Raw genomic sequence first — 13,715 nt, 5'->3', positions numbered from 1 at the left:
AGTATTATGCAATTCAGTGTCTAGTGATCTAGCAAACTGAAATGGTGCTTGTTGTAGGGTTCCTCAGGAGAAGAGGGGCATAACTTGGGATATATGAGTTGCATATTATTAAAGACCAAGGGCCAGATCCAAATTGACCTTATTGGTGCTTTCACTTAGCTGTTGAAATTCCTGGAGGTGTTTTGTTCCAGGACAGTGATCCAGATTGATTGGGTTAGTCTGTATACAGAGAGAGGGGAGAGGTAGGTATCTCCCAGACATTATTTTAAGTGTCTAATCACTGAGCAAGGAAGTGCCTTGTCCTTGGAACTCAGGGCTCAACATTCAGATCAGGTACAGGCATTACACACAAACTGGTCTATGTGATTGGAAATTGAACTAAACCCATAACCATACGTGTATAAATACCCCAAACTTCTATATGTTTTTGTCCCGTGATGCACTGGAGATACGCTATTTCGGAGCAGACTGATTTAATAGACATTAGGGCTGGAAGGGACCGTGGAAGATCATTGGGTCCAGCCCCTTGCCCCAAGCGCAGGAAGTCAGCTAGGGTCAAAGGATCCCAGCAAGATAAGCGTCCAAACACTTCTTAAAGGATTCCAGAGTAGGTGCTTGCACCACCTTTGGAGGGAATCTATTCCAGGCCTTGGGGACTTGGACAGTAAAGAAGTTTTTCCTTCTTTACTGAACTGATTAATTGAATCTGCTTTGTTTATGAGCTGATGTGAACTGCACTGCACTGCTTGCAGTTGTTTAAGCAGCAAAATGTGCATCAGTGTGCAGAAAATGGTGGCGGTGTACTTTTGAATGAAAGCACCGCTGATGTGTTCCAGTTCAAAAGTGCACCACTGCCATTTTCTCAGCACTGACACTCATTTTACCACTTATACAACTGCATGTTCCACAGCACTGGGTACTTTTCAAAGCACCCACTGCTGCAACGCATGCGTGCACATAGACTGATCTAAAAATGGTGGAAGATAGACCTGGTTTGATGTGTACTCAAATCTAATCAGTTTATATTAGAGTGGTGAATTGACCTTCTGTACCAGATCCCCTATCAATTCAAATTATACTGCTGTCCGCTGGTATCTCAGTCACTGGTGCAGCCCCCTACTACTCCCCTCACAGGGAAGTATAACAACACTTAGCCTGAACTTGGCTGCTTCAGCCAAGTGCCCATCAGGACTCACCCCTGAGCTTTCCCAGAGCCAAACCAGCACAGCCTCTCTCCCCAGACCTACCTCTGGCCATTTGTTAGCCATAGGCAGGCAATGGGAGAAAGGGAGGCATCTGTGTCCCCTGTACAAGCCCTGGGCCATGTCCTTGAACCCTCTAACAAAGCACCACAAGATGTACACACAGATGTGACACTAAGAGCACCGGTGTGTGGGCACAGCCCCATGGACCCTGACCTTGGCTCCCGTACACCCATCCAGGGACCCCCATGCTCAGTCTCTAACAGCTTGAAACAGCCTCCCCTCCCTCCCCCCTTTTCACTCACAGAAAGGTTAAAAAATTGTTTATTGAGCTCTGCAAGTAAAGTGTAAAAAAACACTTGGTGCTTCTTCCCAGTTGACAATGCCCCTTTCTGGTTGGCAGAGAGGATACTGAGGTCAGGGACAGGAGATAACCTGCAGCTATCGATGAGATCCACTAGAGTTGCAGTACAGCAGAACGAGACAAACTTCCCTTTGTTAGAGAATCCTACTCCCTCCCTTGCAGTCCAAAAAAGGCACTGATGTGATGGCAGGAGTCCCATGTAGGAAATGTTATCTTAGCTGCTCCTGTCCTGCTGCCAGAGTGACTCCTGAGTTGTACACCTGGAGAGGATGCAAGTGGCACTCCTGCACTTTCCCCTCTCCCCTCTGATCTGATCTCTGGGGATGTCTTCTGGCACAGGCAGTCAGTGTCCTGACCCCTAAAGGCAACCTCCATCCCCACCACTTCATCCCAGTCCCAGACCCTCCCCAACTCTTGAAAGGAAAGAAACCCCCACCCTCACCTCCAGCCCCTTCCAGAGTATTTGAACTAGAAGAACAGTGCTGGAAAGCCAAGGCTGGCTCATGGCAGCACTCTTCTTAAGTGGCTGAGGTTTGGGGAACCTGTCCCAGAGTCAGGTCGTGGGTTCAGCAATGCACCAATATGGGTGGCAAGTGTGAACTCATCTAGGTGTGTCAGCACATCATGACAGAGCCATGGGTAGCACAAGGTGGATTTTCAGGTTCAATGGCAACCCAGGCTTCCCTGGTGCACCACCAAAGCAGGTGGCCCCCTTCCAGCTCTTGAGCAGCTCCTAGGGGACCATCTCCTGCAGCAGGAGCACAGCATATTGGCCAGTTCTTCCTTGGGAGTAGTGACAAAACTCATCGCTCTTGGTTTGGCTGACTCTCTCCAGGGAAATGTTGGGACCAAAGTACTGCTCTTGAAGACAAACAGCACTGAAACACCTCTCCTGTAAGGGAAGGAACGGGGTGGGGGTTGGTGTAAGAGCTTTGCTGTCCTGACCAAGTCTCACCAGGGCAATGTTGGGACCTAAGTGCTGTGCACACAGGGATGCAGTGCTGAAATGGGAAGGACGGGAGTGGTGTGCAGGGAGTGGTGATCCACTGGCATTCTCTGGAGTGGTCAGCCTGCTCCAGGGATGATCCAGGTTCCCGTGGGGTGCAGGGTCCCTGGGCCCCTTGAGGGAGCCAAGCAGATGTCTGTCATAGCGCCTGCATAGGGTCTCCTTCATCCCCAGCAGCCCATTCCAGACTGCTGTAGGACCTGCTGCCCACCCGAAGCACTGTTGGGACCTTGGTCTCCACTGTGCCGGGTAGAGAGCAGCGGCAGGGCTCCCAGTTGTAGGTGGGGGAAGGTTACAGACAGGAGACTTAACACAGCTGCCTCGTTGTCTGCACATAAGCACTCAGGCAAGCGCTGAGAGGGTCTGAGACGCCTGCCCTTCAACGTTGCAACTTCACACAAAGGCTCTGTGTCTCCCCTGTCTAATTTAAGAGACACAACCTGTGTGAGGGAGGAAGTTGTGGGGAGGATGCAATGATGGCCCAAGACTAGGGGTCTCTACAACTTTAAAGTGCATGAGGGATGCCTGTAGAAAGTATTGAAGAAGGAAAGAGAAGCTGTTGCAGGCCTTGGTCACTGCCTCCAAGCTCTGGGCATGCGGTAACTCCTGGCACAAGGAGCTGTGGGACCAGCATAAGGAGAGAATTGAGACATGAGGGGAGGACATGCTTGGGCTGGGGGAAACCTACCCCTGGGCTCCCAAGGCACAGGAATTGGGGGTTGCGATGGTCACTGTTTTGAGGAGGCCACCCGCTCTTATGCAGAGCTGGCGGACTTGCAGCACCCAGTGGCAGCTGCTCAATAGTGGGTGCTCGGGTGCTGCCCAACCAGTTTCAGAACAACATTATCAATGTCATGATCATGATTATGCTCATGCACTACACATACATAACAAGAAGTTGAGTATGCTCAGTAAGCACCTTGGGGTGATCTCCTTACTGCCCAAGTAGTGCATGTGCAGTAGAAATATTTCAACAGTTAGAATGGATGGCAATAAACACTTGTACTGATGCCCCAGCCTGGGTAAAGAGCTGTTGGGAGGAAGGAGGAAAGACAGGGGGTGCCACATGCAGAGACATGCACTGGCCCAGGCAGCCTGCAGAGCAGCTCCAGCAGCTAAGTGGGGGAAAGGGGGATTGAGGCTCCTGTAGGGAGGGAGCTGGGGAGGGCTGGGGGGCTGCTGCCCAGTGAGGTGGGTCTTGGAGCTGGGACTGCAATGCGCAGCTGCAAGGCTCCAGCGGGGAGCAGGACAGGGCTGCATGTGGCTCATCCGGGGGGAGGGGGAGGGCTGGCTCCTCACTGCTGCACGCACTCTACAGCCCTTCCACAGTTGGTGAAGCCCATGTGGTGGAGGCTGGCAACCACCTCCTCTGGGTTGATGAAGCAGATGATCTGGTTATCTAGGACATCCTGGATGACCAAGCATACTTCTTGGATGGCCTCTGCAGCTGTGGTCTTGCCCACGCCAAACTGGTTAACGATGTAGTAGTAACTACTGGGGGTAGTCAGATTCATGATGGTGATGGCCAACTGTTTCTCCAGGGTAAAGGATGGCTGCATGGTAATGTCCTTGTGCACAATGTCAGGGGCCAGCTAAACGATCATGTCCATGAATGTGGCCTGGTACATGCAGAAGGTCTGGACTTACTGTTCATTGTCCCAGGTGCCCAGGACAATCTGCTTCCACAAGTTGGTGCTAGTGGTATGGGCCCAGAACTGGTTCTTGATGCTCGGGAGGTGGTGCCAGAGCATACCAGTATCCATGGGGTTCTGGGTGGCCTCGTCATCACTGGCCATGTGAAAGCAGTGGCTCAGTCCAGGACACTTGATTGGCACACGGTATGGTGGGTAGCCCCACACAAGATGTCTGGCTGCTGGCTGTGGGGCATGAAGCTGCATGCTATAGTGACCAGCTGTTGGGTAATGTCCAGGTGGGTGCACATGGTGTCCCACAGTTTTCAGCAACAGTCACGCAAAGCAACAAGTAGGACATGCCACAGCTCCTGGGTTTCCTTACTTAGTCAAAGGCACTGGGATGGCATGGCAGGGTTTGGGGAGGCCAGGATATGGAGGCATGTACAACTTATGATGGAGGATGCTTGCTCTGGGGCTCTTCTGGAAGCCTAGGGCTGGGCGTGGGGGAGGGCCCATGGTGATGTGGCAGGGGGTAGGGGTGTGCTCACCCATGACCAGCAGCTAGTCAGTGGTGGTGGGGGTGCTCAGCTGCGTTTGGCAGTCTCTAGCAGCCCAGGGAGCCCAGGGGACCTGCTCTGAGGCATGCAGGAGTGCCATCAACCTGTTGGCCTTGGCTAATGCAGGCAGCCTGCATAATCTCACCACCAAGGGGTGAACATGTGTTCTGTTCTCTATCGATCTAGCCTATGCCACTTACAGAATCCCACATAAGTTAGATTGATTCTTCCTCAGGCTTTTTGAACATCTCTACTTAGCTGCAATCATTCTTGGGATACAGATGGGAGGCATCTACCTTAACCAAGATGCCTAATTGCCATCTCTGTTGAGTTCAGTATAAAGCCTAGTATTATAGGTTTACTTCCCAATACCAGTGGTGCTGGTGCTGTTTTTTGTGACTTTGGCACCTAAATTTTGCCAGAGTCGTATTCTGGCATCTACTAGGTTGATTTGTCTTTCACCACTCCTGCTAAGAAAGGCCCTGGAATGAACTGCTACTTAATCTTGAACTGCAGAGTGTAAAACTTAGATGTTTTCTTGTATATTGGAATATGACTTCAGGGACTATTCTATATTACTTTATAGTTTGACAATGTCAATTAATGCTTGTGGAATCATCCTCATGTATTAAACATCCAGTAGCTGACATTTCAGTTCTTTTATACTTTAAAGTGAATTTAGTGATTGCTGAAAGTGCTAGACAGGCAGCTCTGTAGACCAGATTCCTCTGTTTGTTCACAAAGCAGGTAATGGTAACCAGATCAGCTATAGTACCATGTTTTCCTGTTACCACATTAATGTAACTTAATGTGGTCTGAAGGGCTGACTAGTTTGTGGGCTGAGAAAATGAAGCAGTCTTGTATGCACTGTTCATGATGTACATGTTAAAGCTGCTCTCAAGGTGTTATGGTGCCGTGAGGTGCCATTAGAGTCACAGCAGCACACTGGACCATTTGAGTAAAGGTACCACTTTAATTTAGCTGGGTCACCAACTAGCCACTGGACAACTCTTTCAATCACCCCAAGTGGAACTGTGGTGGTGACTTAGAGAAGAAAGTGTGTGTGTATCCTATTGCCGGTCCTCAAGACTTCCACTCCCCAATAGCACTTTAATGTTAAAATGGTAAGATGGATGAGCAAAGTGGTACTGAGAATTTTTAGTAGCCCTAGGGAAAAAAGATGTTGAGATTACAGCAGACTATCTCAGTTGAATGTAAAAAGGTACAGATGGGAATCTTCTATTGTGAATGCCTCTGGAATACATAAGGGGAATTTTATATATGCTGATGAAACAGAATGATGACAACATGAGCTTCTGTGGCTATGAAGAAAACTATACAGACAGCCCAGAATAGCACTGACATCTCACGTATTCTTCAGTTATCATTCACGGTTCTTCTACTTCTGCACTATATGAGACTTAGGAAAACAGGAGTTACCTTGTGCTCTTATAACACAATGTCTCTGTTTATTCTCATGAAGAATATTGTTACCCTTATCTATTTAAAATTGTGCTAAAGTAGAAATGTTTTATGGTATGCAGAATGCTTTTACCTGTGTTTTTACCTGTGATTTATGCAGTCTCTATTATTCCTCTATTATTTGGCCTCAACCACCTTACGGTCTGATGGCAGGGGAACTGGCTCTGTGGTCGGACCCAGAGAGTGATTGTAGATGGAACCGAGTCAACACAATACATGGTGACCAGAGGCGTTCCCCAGGGTTCAGTTCTCAGACCACTACTCTTTAATATACTCATAAATGATCTGGATGTGGATGCCAGAAGTGGACTGGCTACGTTTGCAGATGAAATCAAATTATGAGGAAGTGTGGTCACTCTAGAGGATAGGCTGGGGATTCAGACTGACTTGGACAGGCTCTCAAGGTGGATGGATCAAAACCTGATGACATTCAACATAGAGAAATGCAAGGTACTCTATCTCGAGAGAAAGAACCCACACCATACCTATAGGCTTGGCAGTGTTACACTCACTAGCACCATGACTGGAAGAGACTTGGGGGTCATGACTGACCACAAGGTGAACATGAGCCACCAATGCGATACCGCAGCCGGCAAAGCAAATAAAATCTTGGCTTGCATCTACCGATGCATCTCAAGCAAGACCCAAGATGTCATCCTCCCACTTTACTCAGCCTTGGTGAGGCCACAGCTGGAGTACTGCATCCAGTTCTGGGTTCCACACTTTAGAAAGGACATGGAGAAACTTGAGAGAGTCCAGAGGAGATCAGAGGTCTAGAGAGCAGGCTTTATGAGGAGAGTCTGAGAGGCATGGGACTTTTCAGCCTGGAGAAGTATAGGATCAGGGGGACTTGGTGGCAGCTTGTAAGTAAATGAGGGGTGTGCATCAGGATCTGGGAGAATGTCTGTTCACCAAAACACCCCAGGAGAAGACAAGGTCAAATGGTCACAAACTGCTGGAAGACTGTTTTGGACTGGACATAAGAAAAAACTTCTTTACCATCTGAGTCTCCAGAGTCTGGAATAGACTTCCCCTAGAAGTGGTGCAAGCACACCTACTTTGGACATGTTCAGGAAGCATTTGGATGATTATCTTGCTGGAGTCATCTGACCCCAGCTGACTTCCAGCCCTTTGGGCAGTGGGCTGGACTCGTTGATCTTGTGAGGTCCCTTCCAGCCCTAATGTCTATGAAATCTATTCCTGAGGAGTCAGATGGTTATGTTTGCTGGCTCTCTCTCAAGGTTGAGAACTTGTATTATAAGAATGGAGTCCATGTTGCATAGTCCCAAAACTTATGATATGTCTGCAAGACACGGAGAATGGGAAGGATCAGGGCTTGGAGCAAAAGCAGACTGCCATAATCTAATGCAAGCTCAGCTTGCGTAAGGATGCTTATGACAGACTGGAGCCAACTGGTAGGATTAAAAGGGTTGTCATTGCCAGCTGCAATACCTCCAGGGGATGATGTACAGTTTCTGAAAAACAAATAACAGTATGCTAAGATATGCTGACAAATTCACACATTGGCAAAGATGCAGAAAATGCAACTTCCAGCTAGATAGTCTCAGTACACCTCTGACTGGCTTAGATTGAAAAAGGCCTCAAAAAGCTATTGCCTAAGAACTCTTAGGATACTGATCTTGTTCTAACCGGGGGATTCAGGGCAACTTCATCAGCTAGTTAGTCTGTTCCAGTAGCTATTGTATACAATAGCATATCTAGTACCCCATGAACAGGTAAACAGCTTTAAATTAACAGTATGGAGCAGGTAAAATATTTTCCATTAATGGCGCTTTTAATGATTTTAATCAATACCTACTTTTTAAGCTTTTTTTCCCCCTTCTGTCCTAGAATGTCTCTGAAGCCTGATCAGTGGCACCCTTCCAGGTGCTGGATAACTTGATGAATCTGGATTTTTTCATCTTGGAAACCAAGTCCAACTACTCTTACTGTGATGAGTTTTTTACCTACTTCCCAGGAAAAGCTGGAAAATGTCTTTGTAGTGGAAGATCTGTCTCAGAGGGACAAACACACGGTCTTTGATGGTTGATGAGTTTTGCTTTTTGAAAGAAATGACTAGGAAAAAAATCAGCAGAGCCATTTTTCTGCAGGAGAATGTAGTTACATTCATGAAATCACATCTCTTTTGCTAAAACTTTAGGGGAAAAGAGGTCTGACAACATGGAAATGGGACATTGGGACACTGTCACCATAAAATGTTTGATATTTTCTTTCACAATGACTTGTTTAGAAGATTTTTATAGTTTGTATTATATGTGAAAATGAAGAAGTAAAAATCTAAATTACAGACTCTAAAGACATCTACATTATCTTCTTTAAAAAAAATTCAATTTATCTGAAATGATTTTTTCCAGCACTTTTTTTAGGGAGGATTTGGAAGTTTTAGAGCTTTATTCCTGATCTGGCAGGAAGTACATTTTGAAATCCTCTGGGAAATGGAATTTCTGTTCCCCATGCAACGCCACACATTAGGCTCTAAAGGTTGTAGGGAAGTTTTGGTCTGGGACATATAATCTGGACCCTTTTCAAAGCTAGTCAAATAAAGCAGGATAATACTGGGTCATTAGCACATTCATATAGGAGGGGAGGTTTTCACCTTCCATCAGTTGTATATTGCTAGATCTATGCTAGCAAGACTAGTGAACCCTAAAGGGGGGCTTACAGACTCTGTAAATACCGTTATAGAGACAAAGGGAGATAAATGGTGTTGCAGTGGCACTGGGTGACAGCCAAGCTCCCCTCAAAGCTGCACATGTGCGTGACCATGCACAAAAAAAAATCTTGCCATGCATTAACTTTTTAATGCCATGTACCCGCCGAGAGAGGAGCTGGGCTACGGCTTCCTAGAAACCCAGAGCGTTGTGGAGGCACTGGGGCTGGTGGTAAGTTACCATTTAGCTGTACTCCACTCCTCACCACGCTGGCATCCCTGTGGGGAGAGAGGGCAGCATGGGGCAGGCAGCAGCTCCTCCCTGAGGCGAGGCGGGGTGGGGACAGGGGCTGGGGCACAGCCGGGCACTGCGCAGGCTCCGCTGGCTTCTGGGAACTGCTCCACTCCCCAGCAGCTTTGGGTGAGCTTTGCTACAAGCACATGTTCCCACACGCCTCCCCAGTGCATCATCAATGGGCATGCCCAGATCATGGCCAGACTGTGCCCAAGCCCTCCCCCCGCCCCAATCCCATAGATATACCTGTTTTCAGCTGCTGGAGCTGCCTCCACCACCCTGACTGTTTGTATTGCCTGCTGTGTGTGTCCACAAGTACAGGCACATGGTGTCCCCTGCATCTGATCGCCCTCCTCCTACTCCCCAGGCAGCTCGTTGCAGACTGGAACTCTGCCAGCCTGCAAGGGGAAACCCATGGTTTCCTGCTTCAAAGGGGAAAATCTGGGTTTTTTCTTCTTTAAAGGAGAAAATCTGGGTTTTTCTGAGTTTTTCCGCAGGAAATAGAAAACTGGGATCCCTGGTTATCTTTAATTGGGCTGTTTGAATGATTTTTTTCCACAGAAAATACCAATTTTGCAAAGTCAAAGTATTTCACAGGAAAAACAAAATGATGGTTCCCTGCCTGGCTACTTAGAAGGATCTTGTCCATTTTGCTTTCTGCTTGTGTGTGTAAGACTCTTTATGGCAGAACATTGCTTTCTGGACCTCTAGTAGCACGGGTAGAAGATTTCTCTCATGTTTACTTTCTGGCTTCAGGAGAGAAAATGAAATCAATTATAAATTACAGGTGAACAATCAGGAAATAGAAAAGTTCCCTGAAATAGAACGTTTCTGGAAAATCTTTGCTCTGAGAAATATTGTGATTTTGGTTTCTTGTTGTGATTTAGGATGATTTTCTTTAAAGTGTGGTTTGTTTGGGTTTTTTGGTATCATGATGTTTTCATTTTCTAGCCATTTCTACTCTTTAATATACCAATGCTTTGCTGAAATAAGATGAAAGTATTGTTCTTTTTTATTAAAAAAGGCAGTTGCCATCACTCTGATAATGTTGCTTCTACGTACTTGTGACTTGATTTATGCAGTATATTTCGAATTCTATTGCTAGAGCAGATGACTGAGTGGGGCTCTGTGGGGGTGCAACAAGTGGTGCCCATTCTCAGATGAGTGCACTGGTTCTATATAAAGGCAATGAGGACTCACAGTAGAGATGATCTCTTTTATTAGACCACCAAGATTTTTGCAAACAAAATTTCATTAATTGCAAGCTTTTGGGCACAAGCACCCTTCATCAGGCATTGGAGAAAAGTTCTCTTGGGTAGAAATGAACGTTAACATTTCATATTTTTGGGGAAAAAAATCTTGCTGGTATAATAAAAGATATCATCTCTACTATGAGTCCTGATTGACTTTTCCTCTAGACCAATATGGCTACAACCCGGATACCTAACACATGGAAGATATTGAATTTTAGCCGATTTTTTAAAATGAAATCTTCATATTTTCCCAAGCAGGGAGCAGCTGTGACCACCTGAAACCTGAGACACTGCTCCTGCCTTTGTTTCAAGGTAATTTGCATCATCACATATCCTCACAAGGGGTGAGAGACTCCATACCAGCTATGAACTGACTGCCCGGAGGAGCTTTCCATCTATTGACTCCTCTCTGAAATCTTATGGAATATGAACTTTCATTTCTACCCAGGAGAACTTTTCCAATCTTTTCTTCAATGCCTCATGAAAGGTGTTTGTGCCCGAAAGTTTGCAATTAAAGAATTTTTTTTTTGCAAAAATAGTGTAAGTCTAATAAAAGATATCATCTGTACTACGAGTCCTGATTGCCTTTTCCTCTAGACCAATATGGCTACAATCTAGATATTTGGTTCTTTCAAGTGCAATTTGAAGTACTGACATTGATCATTGATGCCATACGTGATTTAGACTTCTCTCTCAAGTTCTTTTTGACAGTTGAGTTCAGCTGATTTGATAAGTCCTTGCATTTGGATGACTAGTACATGTAAGAGGCCTAACACTCCAGAGAGGTTTAGAATTTGGTCCTCTGACAGGTTTGAGATAGCTCTGCTGCCTGACAGGGTATATTTTGTGGCTGGGTTTTTAAAATGTGCATTGGTCAATGACATATATATTTTACATACTGTATGCATGCCCATTTTAAGAAATAAATACTGATTCCAAACCCATACATATTTTTCAAAGAAAGATGTTAAGGGAAAAAGAAATATTTCATAATTCTACTATTGAAGCTATTTATGGAGTACGGCACTACTCAGGAGGAATAAGGAAAAAAATCACATGGAGCCTTAAGCAAATTTATTCAAATAAGGTAGAGAAATGAACTTTATGAAGTGAATTTCAGTTCCTCTTTCAACAACCCCTGAGCTTCAATGGTCTTTTTAATGACACTATTACTGGCTGTCCCCGGGGAATAAAGTGAATTCAGGAGTAGTCTTAGAAGAAAGGCACTACCATTAAATGAATGCAACATATAATTGAATTACACTGTTTTTCTCCTGCTCCAGACAAGACACCAATAGTCTTAATAATCAGTAGTCTAGCATCCCAATTTTGAAGCAATGGTAAATCCCTAAAAGGTTATTATTTCTGAAGTTTAAATCTGTTAAATATATAATCAAATTGCACCAAAGTATTTTAACAGATTTCAGTGTAAGTGATATTCATTTAAGTGGCTTCTCTGGTTATACAAAATATATTTTGGTTTGGAACACTGATAATATAATCATTTAATGGAGTTCTTTTATCCATTATGCCTGATGCACTAGAGACCTGCTTTCTCAGGTATTCATTTAACAGGTCTCTGTTGCATAGGTTTTGGTTTGATGGATGGAAACTGTGTTGTTTTAACAAGTCTTCTTGATCTGTTTAACAGTTTTTCAATTCACTGGTCACCTACATGCACTATTAGCTTTTCTGTTCATTCTTGGCTGAATAGCAAATGGGGAGAAACAGGAAGAGTCAATCTTCTTCAGAGAATTACAACAGACTACATTGTGAAATATCATCTATCTAAAGATGGCTAAAGTCAGGATTTCCAATCTGGAACAAAACAGATTAAAAAAAAATAATTCCCATGATCCATAGCTTAAAAAAACCCTCTCTCAAATACATATACGTAAAGTTTCTCAACTGAAATGGGGTCCTGGAGCCTGATGGGGTTGACATGATTGTCAATTTTAGTGCTGCTACAAGCAATGGTAGTAATTGGGCAGCAGAGAGAGTCAGCCAGTTGAGGAGTCTGGAATACCCGTTATCCCCAGCCTTGGGTATTACCCATGGAGGGCTCCTCTGGCATTATGGACAGGAAGTCCAGAAGTCTCTAACAGCCCACCAGGAAACCAGGGAGTTTTGTCTTGGAAACTTGCTTGTGAAACATTTCTGGTGGATGAATTCACATTTTTTAGGAACTGGAAAATTCTGTAATCAATGCATTTTAGATTTTTCTGTTTGTGCATGTCTTCACTCCATTGTGGTAGGTCTGTTGATGCCACATGTGGGCAGTCGGAAAACAAGCAAGCAAGCAAGCAAGACACAGTTTGACTCTGGCTCAAGCAGACAGATGCTGCCATGATACCCTGAGAACTGAAGGACTGGGTCCCCTTACACTTGGATTGATGAGGCTCAGGCCTTCAGGTTTAGCTGCCTTCTTCTCTGCCAATGTAGCATCCACCTGTTGAGCCAGTCACATTCTCTCTTGCTTGTTCTTCTGTTCTTATGGTGCTTTCTCTCTTGGCTGCCCTTTGGCTTGGCCTCAAAGGAAAAGTGCTTTTAGCTTTGCCCAGCCTGTGGTGTAGTGATCAGAATGCTGCCTTGTGATGTGAGAGGTCAGATTTAAATTGCTTCAGGGGAGGGGAGCCATAAACCCAGGTCTCTCACGTCCTGCCTGTCACATGCAGATTCCAATAGGTGTGGGCTGCAGACTGTCTAAACCAGGGATGGGCAAAATATAGCCTGTGGGCCAGATCCAGCCCACCAGGCCATTGTATTCAACCCACAGGACCCCTAAAAAAATTTAGAAAATGTGTATTTATCTGCTCCTGGCTGTCTGTCAAAGATGACAAGAGCCAGGGGCAGTAGGACCCAGGAGGAGCCAGCAGGAGCCAGCAACACCACCAGCCCCAGCTCAGGCCCACCTCCAGCCCCCTCCCACCCCCGGCCCCCCAACCAGAAGTCTCTGTCTGTTGCAGCTTTTGGGCTGCTCTAGCACCACATAGCTGCACTGCCAACTGCAGGAGCATGGGGCCCGCACCAGTACCCTGGGGCCAGGAGCGGGAGGGAGGGTGTGTGTATGTGTATCTGTCTGTTCAATGAGGGAGGGGAAGAGAGAGGGACAAAGAGCAATGAAGGAGAGACTGTGTGTGCATGTGTGTGTGTGTGAGAGAGAGAGAGAGAGAGAGAGAAACTCTGTTTGAGAGACTGTATGTGTGTGAGACTCTGTGTGTGTGTGTATGTGAGAGAGAAACTGTGTGAGA

The 13,715-nt window shown here is 45.9% G+C and overlaps 1 long non-coding RNA gene across 5 annotated transcripts in view; it reads left to right on the top strand.

The window, feature by feature from the left end:
• Positions 1 to 13,715, top strand: part of LOC109307169 — a 393,364-nt gene that overhangs the window by 250,729 nt on the left and 128,920 nt on the right. The window contains exon 8 of one of the 5 annotated variants that reach the window (XR_002100185.1): positions 10,777 to 10,815. The exons of 3 other annotated variants lie outside the window; for them this stretch is intronic. This is a non-coding gene — a long non-coding RNA (uncharacterized LOC109307169). Of the gene's footprint in view, positions 1 to 8,096; positions 9,150 to 10,776; positions 10,816 to 13,715 lie in introns of those variants that run through there. One more of the 5 variants, XR_002100184.1, reaches the window with a different exon arrangement.

The sequence above is a fragment of the Crocodylus porosus genome, unplaced genomic scaffold (genome assembly GCF_001723895.1).
Source record: "Crocodylus porosus isolate Cpor-Errol unplaced genomic scaffold, CroPor_comp1, whole genome shotgun sequence".
In the NCBI taxonomy this organism is placed as follows: Eukaryota; Metazoa; Chordata; order Crocodylia; family Crocodylidae; genus Crocodylus; species Crocodylus porosus.
Note: the sequence above shows the minus strand (reverse complement) of the source record. Positions and strands in the feature narration are given on the sequence as shown.